Raw genomic sequence first — 13,467 nt, 5'->3', positions numbered from 1 at the left:
GAGTTTGGGGAGAACTGAAACACAATAGAAAACAAGTGAATGCCCAATCAGGGATATTTTTTTTTTCTTGAGTCCATGCTTTTATTATATTTCACTTTCTAAATCTTGGCGCCTTTTGTTTTTCTGTCTCATTATACACAGCTAAATGGGGGCAAAAATACATTGTCAATCTTGTTTGTGCCTTATTTTTTGTATATCTTTGCTTTGTTTCACAGTAAAGCATGCTCCTTCTTCCTGAACCATATTGTTTTCCATTTCTCAGTCTGTATTTCAAAAATCAGCAGCATGTTTTCTCTCTGAAATGAAGAATTACAATAGATTTCATGTGTGAAACACCTGCACAGTAGGAAGTGAAACAGAACTTTTTAGCTCTCACTGTTTTATGGCAAGATTTCTGTTGCCTTTCCTTCCTGTAAACAAAAGGAGTCACTTAGAGAGTGGGAAATAGGGTGTTTACAGGATATTTTCTGTATGAAAGGAAGGAAAAGTGCCTTTACAGAGATCAGCCTATTGTGTTGGCAATATTGGAAATTATATGGAGTTAAACTGAGTTTAGCGTTTGGAGGGAAATAAACAGCAAAATATATGTAATCACTTCAGTCTTGACCCTGAGAAGTGCTAAATGCCCCTATTAGTTGCTGAAATCAAAGCAGGAGTTAAGACATCAAATGTTGGTCCCAAATACTATTTGTAACTTTTGATCATTGTAAAAACTCGAGCAGATATAGGCTACGCTTCGAAGTAAAAGACAAGAGTTTATGGTGTGTGGTTTTTATTTAAAAACAAGACTTCTGATACTTTTAAGTACTGGTTCAAATTACTTTTGCATATTTGTCTTCCAGCTGGCTGTCTTTGAAATACAGTTGTCTTTGCTGGCAAAATGTCATAATTGGATTTTTTCGTGAAAGTAATGGTTTCAAATGTACATGTAGAGTGTACATATTATCAAAGTTCTGCTTCACCTGTGAAATACATAAACTATAACTCTGGTGTGAATCAGGATATCTTATTCTCGCCTGTGTTATAAAACTTATTTCTCTGAATAGCTATTTGATTTTCAGTTGTCTTTTGTAGCACCAGCAAGAACCTTTATCACCAGCAAAAATTGTGGATAAGGTATTTAACTCTAAGTTCTACTTAAGCGTTATACAATAATGTGGCTTTCTTGAAACCTCAGGTATATATATAACTGACAGAACAGACAATAGCTTTGCTAATAAAACTTAGAGAGAAAAATATGCATACAATATCACTTATCACTAGCTGTATCTATTTTATCTGCAATTATTTTACTCTAGTCACACTTGAAAATGGAAATTTATTGTAGCAGTTTTATAATTTCTTTTGCTCCATATCTTAGAAGTAGTTACCCTTTCTTGGTATTCAAGTATTAATTGTAAGCATGGAAATGAAGAAAGTAAAAAATCTTGCTTACTTAATAGATATTGAACTCCACTTCGGGTTTCAAAATGGGTACTTAAATATAAAAAGCCTTAACAGCAGTGTTCATTGTTACAGAACTGAATTTTTTTTTCCTGCATGATGGATCTAGTTCCTCGCACAGAAATCCTAATGTCTGGTATTTCAGTCTAATTTGGCAAAGACGACAGGAGTGCGTGTATGTCAATGGCAACTGAGAGCAGTCGATCTTAAGAAGTATCTTGCTGAATGGAGCATGTGCCGTGTCTTTGTCCTTAGAGAAGAAATACAATGGTTCCTTTGCCTGTGTTTGTTTTTGTGGTGTTCTGGGCCAGAAGTGTCCGTCTGCTTTTGAACTTTTTCTCTGTAGTTTTTAATTCTTTCTTCATTCTAGGTAGAGTGTTACCAAAAGAGCTACTGCAGTCATGAATGAGACTTTGTCTAGGTGTAGAAGAAAGCATAAGATTTCTTCTTAAAAGTTTGGAGTCTTGAAAAAACAGATGCCAATAGTATCTTACAACCTAGACCAAATGGTTCAGCAAGGCATTGGCTAGTCTTTGTGGTGCTATGTGGAATTTATTTTGCTGGACTACATATAATTTTAAACATAATATTTTTTCAACGTGAATGGGATCTCAGATGTAATTACATTCTTGCCCTGAGTATTCTTTGATGAGGTAACTAGTAGATTTAGGTTTCACTTGTAAGAAATTATTTCCTTATACATCTTGCAAATGTAGTAAATCCAGCTTCCATTTGTATGTGTGAGAGTTTGAATCAAACTTTCCTTGTAGATTTGCTGGGCTTATCTTTCAGAGATTCACTGCTGTTTCTTCCTTCCCAGTTCTCCTGTTTTCCCTCAGATATCCCAGCAGAAATATGGCTCCTATACTGTGAGTTGAGCATGTCCAGGGTACATCAGACTTACTGTGTAGATTGATTGCATCAGGTTGATACTCTGGACGTATTGAACTTGCCGTGGAGCTTATCTGTGCCGTGACCATCTGTACAGTGTGTCAGAGCACTGGGAAGCCTGCTGGGAACTGGGCTCTCCTGGTTGGGATGCTGCCCATTCCTTCTGGAATCAGTTTCTTCTGCATGGCCAGAACTTTTTGCGTTAAAAAAGAAAACTTGCCTGGAGAAAATCAGATGTCTGGTGCTGATGATATTCTCTTTCCACTTTTCCTATGACAAAAATAGGAATAGAAAATATTAAAAGATTGGATGTAAGTAATACCGAAGATCATGCAGAAAAATCATGGTTTTGTAGTTCAAAATGAGGTGCAGTGTATGTGAATGTCTGACCTTTTGCCACACGGGAGTACTAATAAGGATTGGCCTTCCTAATCTACTTAGGAATTACTTCTACCTGCGTTTCAGATATTTTCTTGTGTGAACTTGTCTTTCTTTGCCTTGTCACTGGCCAAGTTGGCTTCCTCAGTGACATTCCCTGTAGAAGCAAGGCTCTAGTTTTCAGTTCCAGTGGACATTTAGGAAAAAAAAAAAAAGACCAACAGACCAGCACACAAAATGCATGTATTGCTTCGTGGAGAATAAAGCAAGCCAGATGGGACTTTGGGCGTAGTAAAAGATGGAATGTCCAGGCAAAACACATGTATGATAATTGCCTTATGTACAGAGGTCTTATGGTGTCTAATGCTACAAATAAGTTTTAAAGTACACTTCAGAAAATGGGCATAATTTCTCCTGATTTCTGATTTAGAATTTATTACTTTATATGAGTTTAAAGGATGATACATTACTTTGTTTTGAGATTTTTTTTTTTCATTTGTAGATCTTCATGAATGCAAGGGCAAGATGTTATGAAGAAAACTCTTAGAATGCTGGTGAACTGATGAATTGTTTTTAAAATATATTATTCTTTTTCTTTTAAATTATTTTTTCCCCTGATGCAGTGTTCTGCATAAGAACATTGGATTAAAAAATGTGGACAAAGCCTGGTGTTTTCCCATTTGGCTGCCTCACAAAAGAACTACATAATCCTTTAAATCCTACTTTACTCGATGGATCAATTGATTCTGCTTTCTACTGCCATAAATAGGCAATCTGAAAATGGTCTTTGAGACAAGTACCTTGAAGCTTGCTCTTCTAGTGATTTGCAATGTATGAAGACATCTTATTTTTTTTTTTGTGAGAGAGACAACATTAATAATGATAATATTCTTATAAAGTTATAGAAAATGGAAACCTATTTCTTTTGGAAAATCAACCAGATTCCATAGCTATTCTAAAAAAAATTTAAAAATCCATTTTTGCAATTGCTTGCTTTTCATAGATTTACTTTTCCGATTTTCCCCCTGTGCTGAGTAATGGCTGATGTTTCCTCTTATCCAGATAATATTAGTATAATATAAAACTAGAGGCTGCTGTTGGAAAATAAGAATGGATTTTGGTTATTCTTACCTGTCTGGAGAGGCTTATTGAACATTTTTTTGTTTATATATCTCTATATGATATATATAAAAATACGATTTTTTTATTACTTGATTTCAGTTTTATATTGGAACAGATGTCTATTTCACAGTGACACTATGAGATTACAGTATGGACTTGTACCTATATAAAAGTATGTGTATCATTTATAAATTGTGATAACCCTTGTTGTAAGTTATTGTCTCCAGTTTGTCAGATTAGACTAAAATACCTGTCAGTCTACAATTTGTACAAGGATATATAGTTTTGCTTCCAGTAATAATATACATGAGAAAACAAATCTCTCTTGCTGGACTTCCTTTAATTCTTCAGCTGTTTGTTTTACCATACGCAAGGATTGTTTAGGATTTGGATACTCTTATTTCTTACAGGTTTTAGATGTTGTTATTGTGTTCTCAAGTTCTTTCTTCCAGGGCTCATGAATAAAGAAGTTAAAATGTTTGTCTCTGGCTTTAGTTTCAGCTTTTACTTGAGTGAGGTTTATGTTTGAAATTTGTCTTTGTCAGATGTAGTTTTTAGGTTAGGAATGAGATTTTTCTTAATATCCAGGGTTTTATTTTAAGTGTGTCTTCTGTTGGCAAACATATTAGTTATCTGATGATGTTGGTCAATACTACTACTGGTATGGTATACTTTAGTTTTGTTTTAGCTCTCTCATGAAAGCCGCACTGGCAAAAGTGTCTGCTTAAGCTCTAGGTTATAACGACATCGGAAAGCTTTTGCTACCGTGAGCATACTGGTAAAAGTAGACTTAAGTGGCTGCCTAGTTTTGGCTAGGCCTAAAATGAGGATAACAGTAAACTATCCTGCATTCTGTCTCTGTAGGCTTTTTTGTTTATGTTACTGGTGTCTATAATACCTAGATTCGCAGTCGATTTAGGATTTTGAGGCTTTGTGTTCTTTTCCATTGTATGCACTATTCTGTAAAATACTAGAATTATTTTTATCCCTATGGTGGTGATCTAGTACAGGAAATAACATCTGTTCCTCCTGTGTGTGCTTTCTTTTTCCTTTCTTTCAATATGAATGTAACATTGTATATTTTCAAGCTAGATTTTACTATCTGAGATCATGCTAAACTGAACTCCCTTTGAAACTGTGTTATCACAGATAAAAAATAGAAAGCCAAATAGCTTTATTTGTACATGATAGTTTTATGTTCTATATCTCTGTATGTTGATCCCACAGACCTGAAATATTTTTACTTCACATATACTTTCATTTTGCTTCATTCATAAGTACTAGCATTTCCCTGTTTGTGAAGTTGAGTTTTCTGTAGTTCAGTTGCCTTCGTTAATGTTTCAACACTTTTTTTTTTTTGTCTGTCAAATTTGAAGTTTGCTGTGTTAGATACTTTATTTGCTGTAAGTCATCCCACAGATTCTCATAGAATGTTTCTAAACTTTTTGGATGAACTGACTATTATCTTCCCTCAAAACATTTTATGGAACTTCATTAATTTTTCTCATACTTGTAGTTGAAAATATTATTAAGCTACTTGCTTTTTATATTATGGTTCTATGAACCCTTTATCATGACCTTTGAAGCAGAGCCATAATCAAACAGTCTGATGGTTAAGCAGCTACTGGTTCATGACCTATTCCCCAGCAAAGCTTTTTTTCCAGTTATTGCCAGGACCTTACACAGTGGTGTGGTTTAACCTGGCAGGCAGCTAAACACCATACACAGCCATTCACTCACCCCACTCTGCCCAGTGGGATGGAGGAGAGAACTGGAAAAAAAGGTAAACTTCGTGAGTTAAGATAAAGACAGCTTAATAGGACAGGAATGGAAAATAATAGAATATGTAAAAGAAGTGATGTACAATGCAATTGCTCACCACCTGTTAACTGATACCCAGACAGTTTCCGAGCAGTGGTACCCCAGCTAACTTTACCCTAGTCTATATACTCTTTTGCCCAGGTGTCTATTAGGTTGTTTTGGAAATGAGTCCCGTTGTCTGACTCAGTTCTTTCTGAGGTGCCGTGTTGCCACAAGACTTGTTTTTCAAGGCCCAGAATAGTGTTCTGGGTGGTGGCATGGAGCACAGCATATGTTCCCAGCCATCCCGTGGCTGCTTTCACCATTTTAAGCACATGGTGCTTGCCTTGGTGGATTTGTGCGAGTGTGATGTAACCAATCTGCCAGGCCTCCCCATGTTTATATTTCAGCTATTGTCTTCCGTACCAGAGAAGCTTTAACTGCTTGGCTTGCTTGATTGCAGCGCATGTTTCATATTCATGGATGACCGTGGAGACTATTGCACAGGTTACGTCCACTCTTTGATCATGAGACTATCTATAAGTTTCATTCCTTCCTTGATGACCTGAGGTATCATTGGCCCACCAAGCTATAAAAAGACTCAACCTTACGTTGCCAGTCCAGATCCAGCTGACACGTAAATCTTAGCAGCCCGATCCACCTGCTGGTTTTGAGGTTCTTCAGTGGCCCAACTCTTGGGTGCATGAGCGTCTATGTGATGTACTTTTACAACCAGGTTTTCTACCCAGGCAGCAATATCTTGCCACGATGTGTCAGCCCAGATGGGTTTGCCTCTGCATTGCCTGTTGTTCCACTTCCATTGCTGTTAGCACTCCCACAGGGCATTTGCCACCATCCGTGGGTCAGCATAGAGAGAGATCACTGGCTGCTTTTCTCAGTCAGCAATATCTAAAACCATCTGTTTGGCCTTCACTTCTGCAAATTGACTGAATTCACTTTCTTCAGCAGTTTTTGCAACTTGTTGTATAGGACTCCACATAGCAGCTTTCTGCCTCCGGTGCTTTCCTACGATATGACAGGATCCATCAGTGAACAGGGCATATTATTTCTCATTTTCTGGTAGCTAATTATACAATGGGGCCTCTTCAGCATGCATCACCTCCTGCTCTGGCAATATTCTGAAATCTTTCCATTCTGGCCAGTCTATGATCACTTCTGAAGCAGCTTGAACCACTTCATATGCTGGCAATACATCTCTTTTCATTTGAAGTGTAGCAGGCCTTGTATCCTCTGTGTCCACTAGTCCAAAACCTCAGGGGTCAACCTTGAGTCTCCCTGGTATTTTCTGCCAGAGACTCCAGGAAAGGACTATTCTCCTTGGCTGTGGTGTAGAGCGCATCGTTTTTTACATCTTGCCCTGCCCAGACTGGCTCAAGGGCTACTGCAAGAGGTAGCTCCTCCAGAGTGCTGGGACGGGTGTCTACTATTGACCCACACTGAAAAATTGTGCTTCCAAAATCTCCTGATATTGATTCCGCGGAGGAAGCTGCAGGGCCCCTTGTGCCATGCATGGCAGAAGCCCTTTTCAGGTTATACCAAGCCTTTGACTTGGTATAAACATTGCTTAGCAACAACCAAAACATCAGTATATTATCAACATTCTTCTCACACTAAATCTGAATTGCAGCACTATACCAGCTACTAGGAAGAAAATTAACTAGCTCTAACCCAGACAAAGCCAGGACACACAGATAATATTGCAACATGTACACATGGTCTGTATTACACTAGGCTGAATTTTAAAGCCATTGAATTGTTCTTGATATTTTATTTTCATGTATAAATTAGCAGATTCTCATTTTACACAAGCGTTCATTGAAAGTTAGTTGTTTTTACTTACGCCTCAGTATCATAAGTGGACATGTTCACCTAAAACCAAAAAAAGCTCAAACCTTTCTCATTTGACTTACAGGTATCTCCATTTTACTGATATCGAGGAAAAAAAAGTGACTCAAGTTGGTATCCTTTGGGAATCCTTCTAGCCAAAGGTAAGAATAATTTCTAACCAGTGACAAATATATTTTTAGTATTTATGTAGTATTACCCTACCTTTTAAATAAAATGCTACAGTGCTACTGTCTTTCTTCATGTTTGACATCTCACAAACTGAATTTCTTTGGGATGTTTAAAGCATCTTAACAAACCCATAAGAGAATCATTTATATGGCCCGGCATACAAGTGATGTTCAGGTTTTTTTTTTGAAATCTGTAACTTGGCAGGTTGCCTCTCATTAATATTAAAGCCTATGGTACAATCACTTTGAGGCAATGGTTATTATACAGCTGTTATTATACAGAGGGATGATTACATTTCTTAATGCATCAGATAAGCCAAAAATAAAATTATAATTTTGGTGGTCTGGAAGTTCTTAGCTTGGTCTTCCTCTGGAAAAGAGCTAATATGACCAGGAATGACACTAGCATAATATGTCCTTTGTAAGGACTAATTAGGCTGCCTGTAGAAAATCCTGAGCCTACACTGACCAAAAATCATGATCTCTTGATATTTTTTTGCAACAGGAGTTAGAGGTGCAGTCATTCTCCTATGGCTCCTAATTCTGCAAAACCCTTGATCTAGTCCAACTCAATTGCTTTATGGTTCTAGCGTATGGCTCAGGTTTAGAAATACTTCTTGTTGGCTGAGCACAATCTGTCATATAATGAAGACATGCTCCCTGCAGCACAGTGAAGAAATGAATAACTTATTAGAGAATGAACACTTTCCTGTCCATGTGTCCATGCATGTTTACTTCTGAATAAAACCTGCTCTTGGGGATTTATAGGTAAATTGTTTACTTTCAACAACATGCAAACATTTGGGAAGTATTTCAATACAAATTTGAAAAACTTGATCAAATTCGTTCATTTTATTTTTCACTCCATGAGTTCACCAAGAATACTACAGTCTAGAGAAAAATCTGCCATGAAAATAATTCTTTGGTTAATTTATCCAGTAATTTGGTCACTGTCAGAAATTGTGAATATATATTGGAACTACTTCTGATGAATGGAATGTCATCTTGATAATGATAAATAGTGGAAAATAAATTCTGTATAATTGTGTGAGACTTCAGTAGGAGTTCTGGAATTATGCTTAGTTGCTTGTTGTCCAGATGAAGAATGTCCTGTCTTTTACAAACTGTTTTCACAGAATGTTAGGGATGGGAAGGGGCCTCAAAAGACCATCTAGTCTAATCCCTCCACCGGAGCAGGAACACCTATGTTATTTTTAAGTATCAACACTAAGCTATGTTTGCCTAGAAGGCAAACTAAGTTTGTAAAAGCTGATGTTCAAGCATCTACTGTCCATGCTGGCAGCCAGCTTTTCTGACAGGGCTGCATCTGGTGTGAGGCAATAGTTTTTGTTCTCACCGAGCCAGGTATAGTCATGCAGGTCCCATGACAGATCTACAGCATAGATGAGATATCTGACTGGGGAGGCCAGCCAGGCATGGGAGACAGAGGAGAGAGAGGACAGAATTTGTAATGAAAGCTGCTTGTGAAGTACCTGTTCCTGTTGAAGACACAGGACACCATCCCTGGAGGTATTTAAAAGATGCGTAGATATGGCACTTAGGGACGTGGTTTAGTGGTGGACTTGGCAGTGTTATATTGATGGTTGGACTTGATGATCTTAAAATTCTTTTCCAACCAGAACAATTTTATGATTCTATGACAGCTGTCTTTCCAGAGTATTCTAGGTGTCCCAAATTCAGGCTTGAAGATAATGTTTGCTTTATACGTTATAATACTCTACATACAATTGCAGTTTCTACTTTTTTTTCCACTGCAGTAGTTTTCGGTCTGTATCATATTGATGACACCCATAAAACTTTTAACTTTCCTTTCCAATTACATATTGTCTCCAGGAGAAAAAAAATTCTGAAAAAAGAATTGATTTTGTTTTTTAAAATTTATTTCAAATTTATTATGCATTCAGAGATTTGTGTGAAGTAAGATAACTGCTTTTGGATTCCATGCAGGTTTGTCAGTCTATTCAAAGAATCATAGATTTAGGAGAGTCTGAATGATTGACCTTCATTGCCAGTGGCTTGACATGGTTGGCTTATGCTTTGATGCAAGAAACAAAATTGAACTTTCCGTCCAGCCACCTGAGCCCCTCTGTGCTACAGCAGTTAAACTAGGTAGATGCTCAATAGCTACATGTTATCGTTTATTAGGTTTTAAGTGACTTCATTTGCTCACATCAACTTAATAGTTTCTTTCCCCTTCTCATCTAAGGCCGTTTTTCAATAAATGGTCTGTTCTGTAATATGAAATAAGATCATCAGCCTCCTGTGTTACTGAGCATGATGAAGCTCTGCTATTTTAACAGCAGTGTAGAATACACCTCTGAATCTTACCCACTACTTTTCATATACACAGTGTGGCAGACTGAGAGGACAATATTGTAATGTATTTTGTATTATATGTTGTCAAGAATACCTGCATTTGAATAATGCTAATTATGTAGTAAAAGAGAACTTAACACTGGTAAATCTAGTCTAGTATTCTGTGATAACCACTTCTAGTATTGCATTTGCTTTATCTTTTGGCTGTATAGTTAGCCAAGACACAGTAGCTGTTTAAAGAAATCTGAAGAAGCTGAAAAAATATAATTTGTAATTCTCTTTAGCCCTTTTTCTATGGTTTGAAGTAACAGTAGTTGTAATACAATTTCGTCATTATGAGGGTGAGGAGGCACTGGAACTTCTCTTCCCAGAGAAGCTGTGGATGCCCCATCCCTGGCAGTGTTCAAGGTCTGGGATGGGGCTTTGAGCAACCTGGTCTAGTGGAAGGTGGCCCTGCCCATGGCAGGGAAGTTGGAACTACATGATCTCTAAGATCCCATCCAATCCAAACCATTCTGTTATTCTATGAAGCTATAATAACGCTTTAAAGAGAATGACGATTACAGATGTCTAATCTTGCATGTGCTGATACATTTGTAGGAAAAGAGGAGAAATTGATGTGTATTTTCAAAGCAGAAAAAACCCTAGAACATATTGATAAATTCAATGAATTAAAAAGATTAAGTCAAGGTCTCTTGCAGCTCTTTCTTAATCAAGTTGTAGGGAAAATGCTCAGGCCATTTACTCCTTTGTTAATGAGCGTAGGTAGCAGGGTTTTAGACATCAGAATTTTTTTCAGGCTCAGTTCATTAGTGGGGAAAGATTTAATGAGATTTTGGAAGCATTTCTCAGGGTCAAAATGGATTGTCTGAAAGGACTATCAGTGCTTTGAATTTTGTGAAACTGACTATGCTGTAATATTTTTACCTTGTCTATGGAATGTCTGAGGTTTTGTTTTCAGTAAATTTTAGTCTTAAAATATCGATAATATGATACAGATGACCTCTTATATTTGGTCTTCTCTTGTATAGCCTGTCACATCCACTCCTATCTATAAAATGTAAACAGCTTAAAAATAATCTCTTGCAGTCTGACCTGGTCTGGTTATTAACCCAGCACACTCTGAGCCCTGTCTGTTTACAAAGACCATGGCGGGAGAAGAAGAGCCAGGGGACGAGGAAGAATCTAGTTGCAAAAATAGAAATCTCACAAGTACTCCGTTTATCTTTGTTAGTCCTCTAAAAAGTCATTCATTTGCTCTGAATGATACTTTGTAGTTCTTACCTGTTAGATTTTTGAAGTGTTTACTTTGTCTTTCCCACTCACTCATGTCATTTAGCCTAGTAACCTGATTTGCTGCCTCATCAAATTCCGCCTTATGAATGGAGAGTGGACTCTGTCACGCATGGCAGCCTGGCTGGGGTGGGGAAGGAGGAATACAAAATTCTCCCAGATTCTCCACTTCATCTGGTGTCTGCTTGTATACGTTTTTTCTCCCATTTGCAGTAAGATGAAACAGACAGTGATATGGATGGAAAGGAATCATACTTTAAAAAAAAAAAAAAAAAAAAAAAGGAACATTTTCTTCTCGAAATTTCTTGAGATTTCTCTGTCATCTTTCAGACCAGTGAAATTAGCTGCTCTGGGCAACTTCTGGAAGGGCAGAGCTCCATGCCAGCAAGTCTTGTCAAAAATGTAAACTAAATTTGTAAACATTTTTTTGAAGTAGTTACTTCTAAGAGAAGTAGGAACACATGCTTTAATTTCATGTACTTTTTGTTACGAATATATACTGACTGTCTTCCTAGAAGAAAGGAGGAGTTCAGCTGTTTCTGTGTGTGACATCCTTACTTTTGTCATTTGTCTCTTGGAGATTACAGAAAAGTGATCTTCATTGTAGTTAATGATAATAACAGCTAATTATGTTTGGGTGACTGACAGATTAGATAGACTGCCTGTTTCTACTTCGCCTTTCTTTATTTTTCATTTGGCTCCAAAGCACTGTTCACAGATATTTACTTTATTTCTCTTACTTAGTGATCAGTGTTCCTTTTGTATCATGTTTAGAAGCCAGATACAAATAATGACTTTGATTTTTGACTCTAATTGTTTTCATCTTTCTCTAAAGTAGGATTGTTTTTTAAGAGAACTTTTAGAAGTATTTTCCTCCTCATTTTAAAACTGAGAATACACCTGTAAATTTCTTGGTTTGTTCTCTTGGGCAAGTTTTTGGGGTTTTTTGTGGTGTGGTGTTTTGTTTTTTTTTTTTTTTTTTTTTTTAGAATCTAGAAGGTCAAAGTGGGCTGCAGGCTCAATTCCAAACTATTTTCTAAGGAGCAGTTAAACTGATGTCATAGTCTAGCTGTTTTGCTTTACATATGCTAATTATTAGATTACATTTGGCAGTTGGTAGCTTTGTCTGAGGAGAAGGAAGAATGTGGATGACAGCTGTATTCATTTCAGCTAACTTCGTCTCAATGGCGTTTTCGGTACTTTTAGGTTTAGCAGAGTAATCTTGGGTCTCTCTTATTTTGTATTTGATATAGTTTGACTTTGAAACAGTGTTCTTAAACTGCACAATAGAAATAAGCGTTTGAAATACTTTTGTTGACCAGGTTAGTGTGTGCAACCATGACAAGTTTGAAGTTACTGGAGTGTGGTGTTACTAGATGAGGTAGAAGGAAACTTGTTCTGTCATAGGATTATTACCACTATAATGAGTTGTTTCGATTGGCATTTTGTATCAAGGTAATGAAGTCATGTAGCTAAAAAATTAAAATGAAGGCTATTTTTAAAATTAAGCTTTTTTTTTTTTGAGGATGGTTAGCAGAATGACTCTAAAGCAGTAACTGAAAATATAAAAATTGACGGACTGCTTACTAAAATTATGTTGCAGTTGATGGGTATATTTTATGAAATAAGGTGATTTTGTCTTGAACCTCCATGTTTATGTTCCTGTTGGCCTTGTACTTTTTTTGTTACTAAGCTCACACAAAATAGTAAGATAGAATTCTCCATTGTGTTAAGTGTGTGTGGCTTACTATGAGGTGTTGCGTGCATGGCTTCTGGAACTATGTACTGAAGTAGTTATTTCATTGCTGGAAGCCTCAGGTTTCCTGGTTTGACAAAAGTGAACTAAAGCACAATTTGAAACAAGAGATGTTCCTCTGTCATGAATGTGACAGTTGCCAGTGTAACAACTGCAAGTCTACAGAAAGTATATGGCCTAGCAAAGTTATACCTGTGATGGTTATTTCTGAAGCAAAAATTGGAAATGTAAGAGTATTTTGGTGCTGCTGTGATGCAAGATATAGCTAATAATTTATTGCAGAAATATAGTTTGTTAGTTTCTAAAGTCATCATCCAGAAAAATTAAAATCTTCCTTATAGTTCAGAGAGATTAAAACTTAAAAGTTAGCTTTAAAATGAGAATGAATAAATGTAAGTATTTTAGAAGGAT

At 36.7% G+C, this 13,467-nt stretch overlaps 1 protein-coding gene and 1 non-coding gene across 6 annotated transcripts in view; one reads left to right on the top strand and one right to left on the bottom strand.

Moving 5' to 3' along the window:
* The window catches only part of SIPA1L2 (signal induced proliferation associated 1 like 2), a 147,595-nt gene that overhangs the window by 26,305 nt on the left and 107,823 nt on the right, over positions 1-13,467 (top strand). For all 5 annotated transcript variants that reach the window (XM_065631457.1, XM_065631461.1, XM_065631459.1 and 2 more), the window contains exon 2: positions 7,568-7,643. The gene's annotated coding sequence lies outside the window, so the exon portion shown is untranslated. The remainder of the gene's footprint in view (positions 1-7,567; positions 7,644-13,467) is intronic.
* On the bottom strand, positions 7,056-7,182 carry LOC135987844 (U11 spliceosomal RNA). Its single transcript, XR_010606079.1, has one exon. It is a non-coding gene; the product is annotated as a U11 spliceosomal RNA (small nuclear RNA).

This window comes from Caloenas nicobarica, chromosome 3, assembly GCF_036013445.1.
Source record: "Caloenas nicobarica isolate bCalNic1 chromosome 3, bCalNic1.hap1, whole genome shotgun sequence".
Classification (NCBI taxonomy): domain Eukaryota; kingdom Metazoa; phylum Chordata; class Aves; order Columbiformes; family Columbidae; genus Caloenas; species Caloenas nicobarica.
Note: the sequence above shows the minus strand (reverse complement) of the source record. Positions and strands in the feature narration are given on the sequence as shown.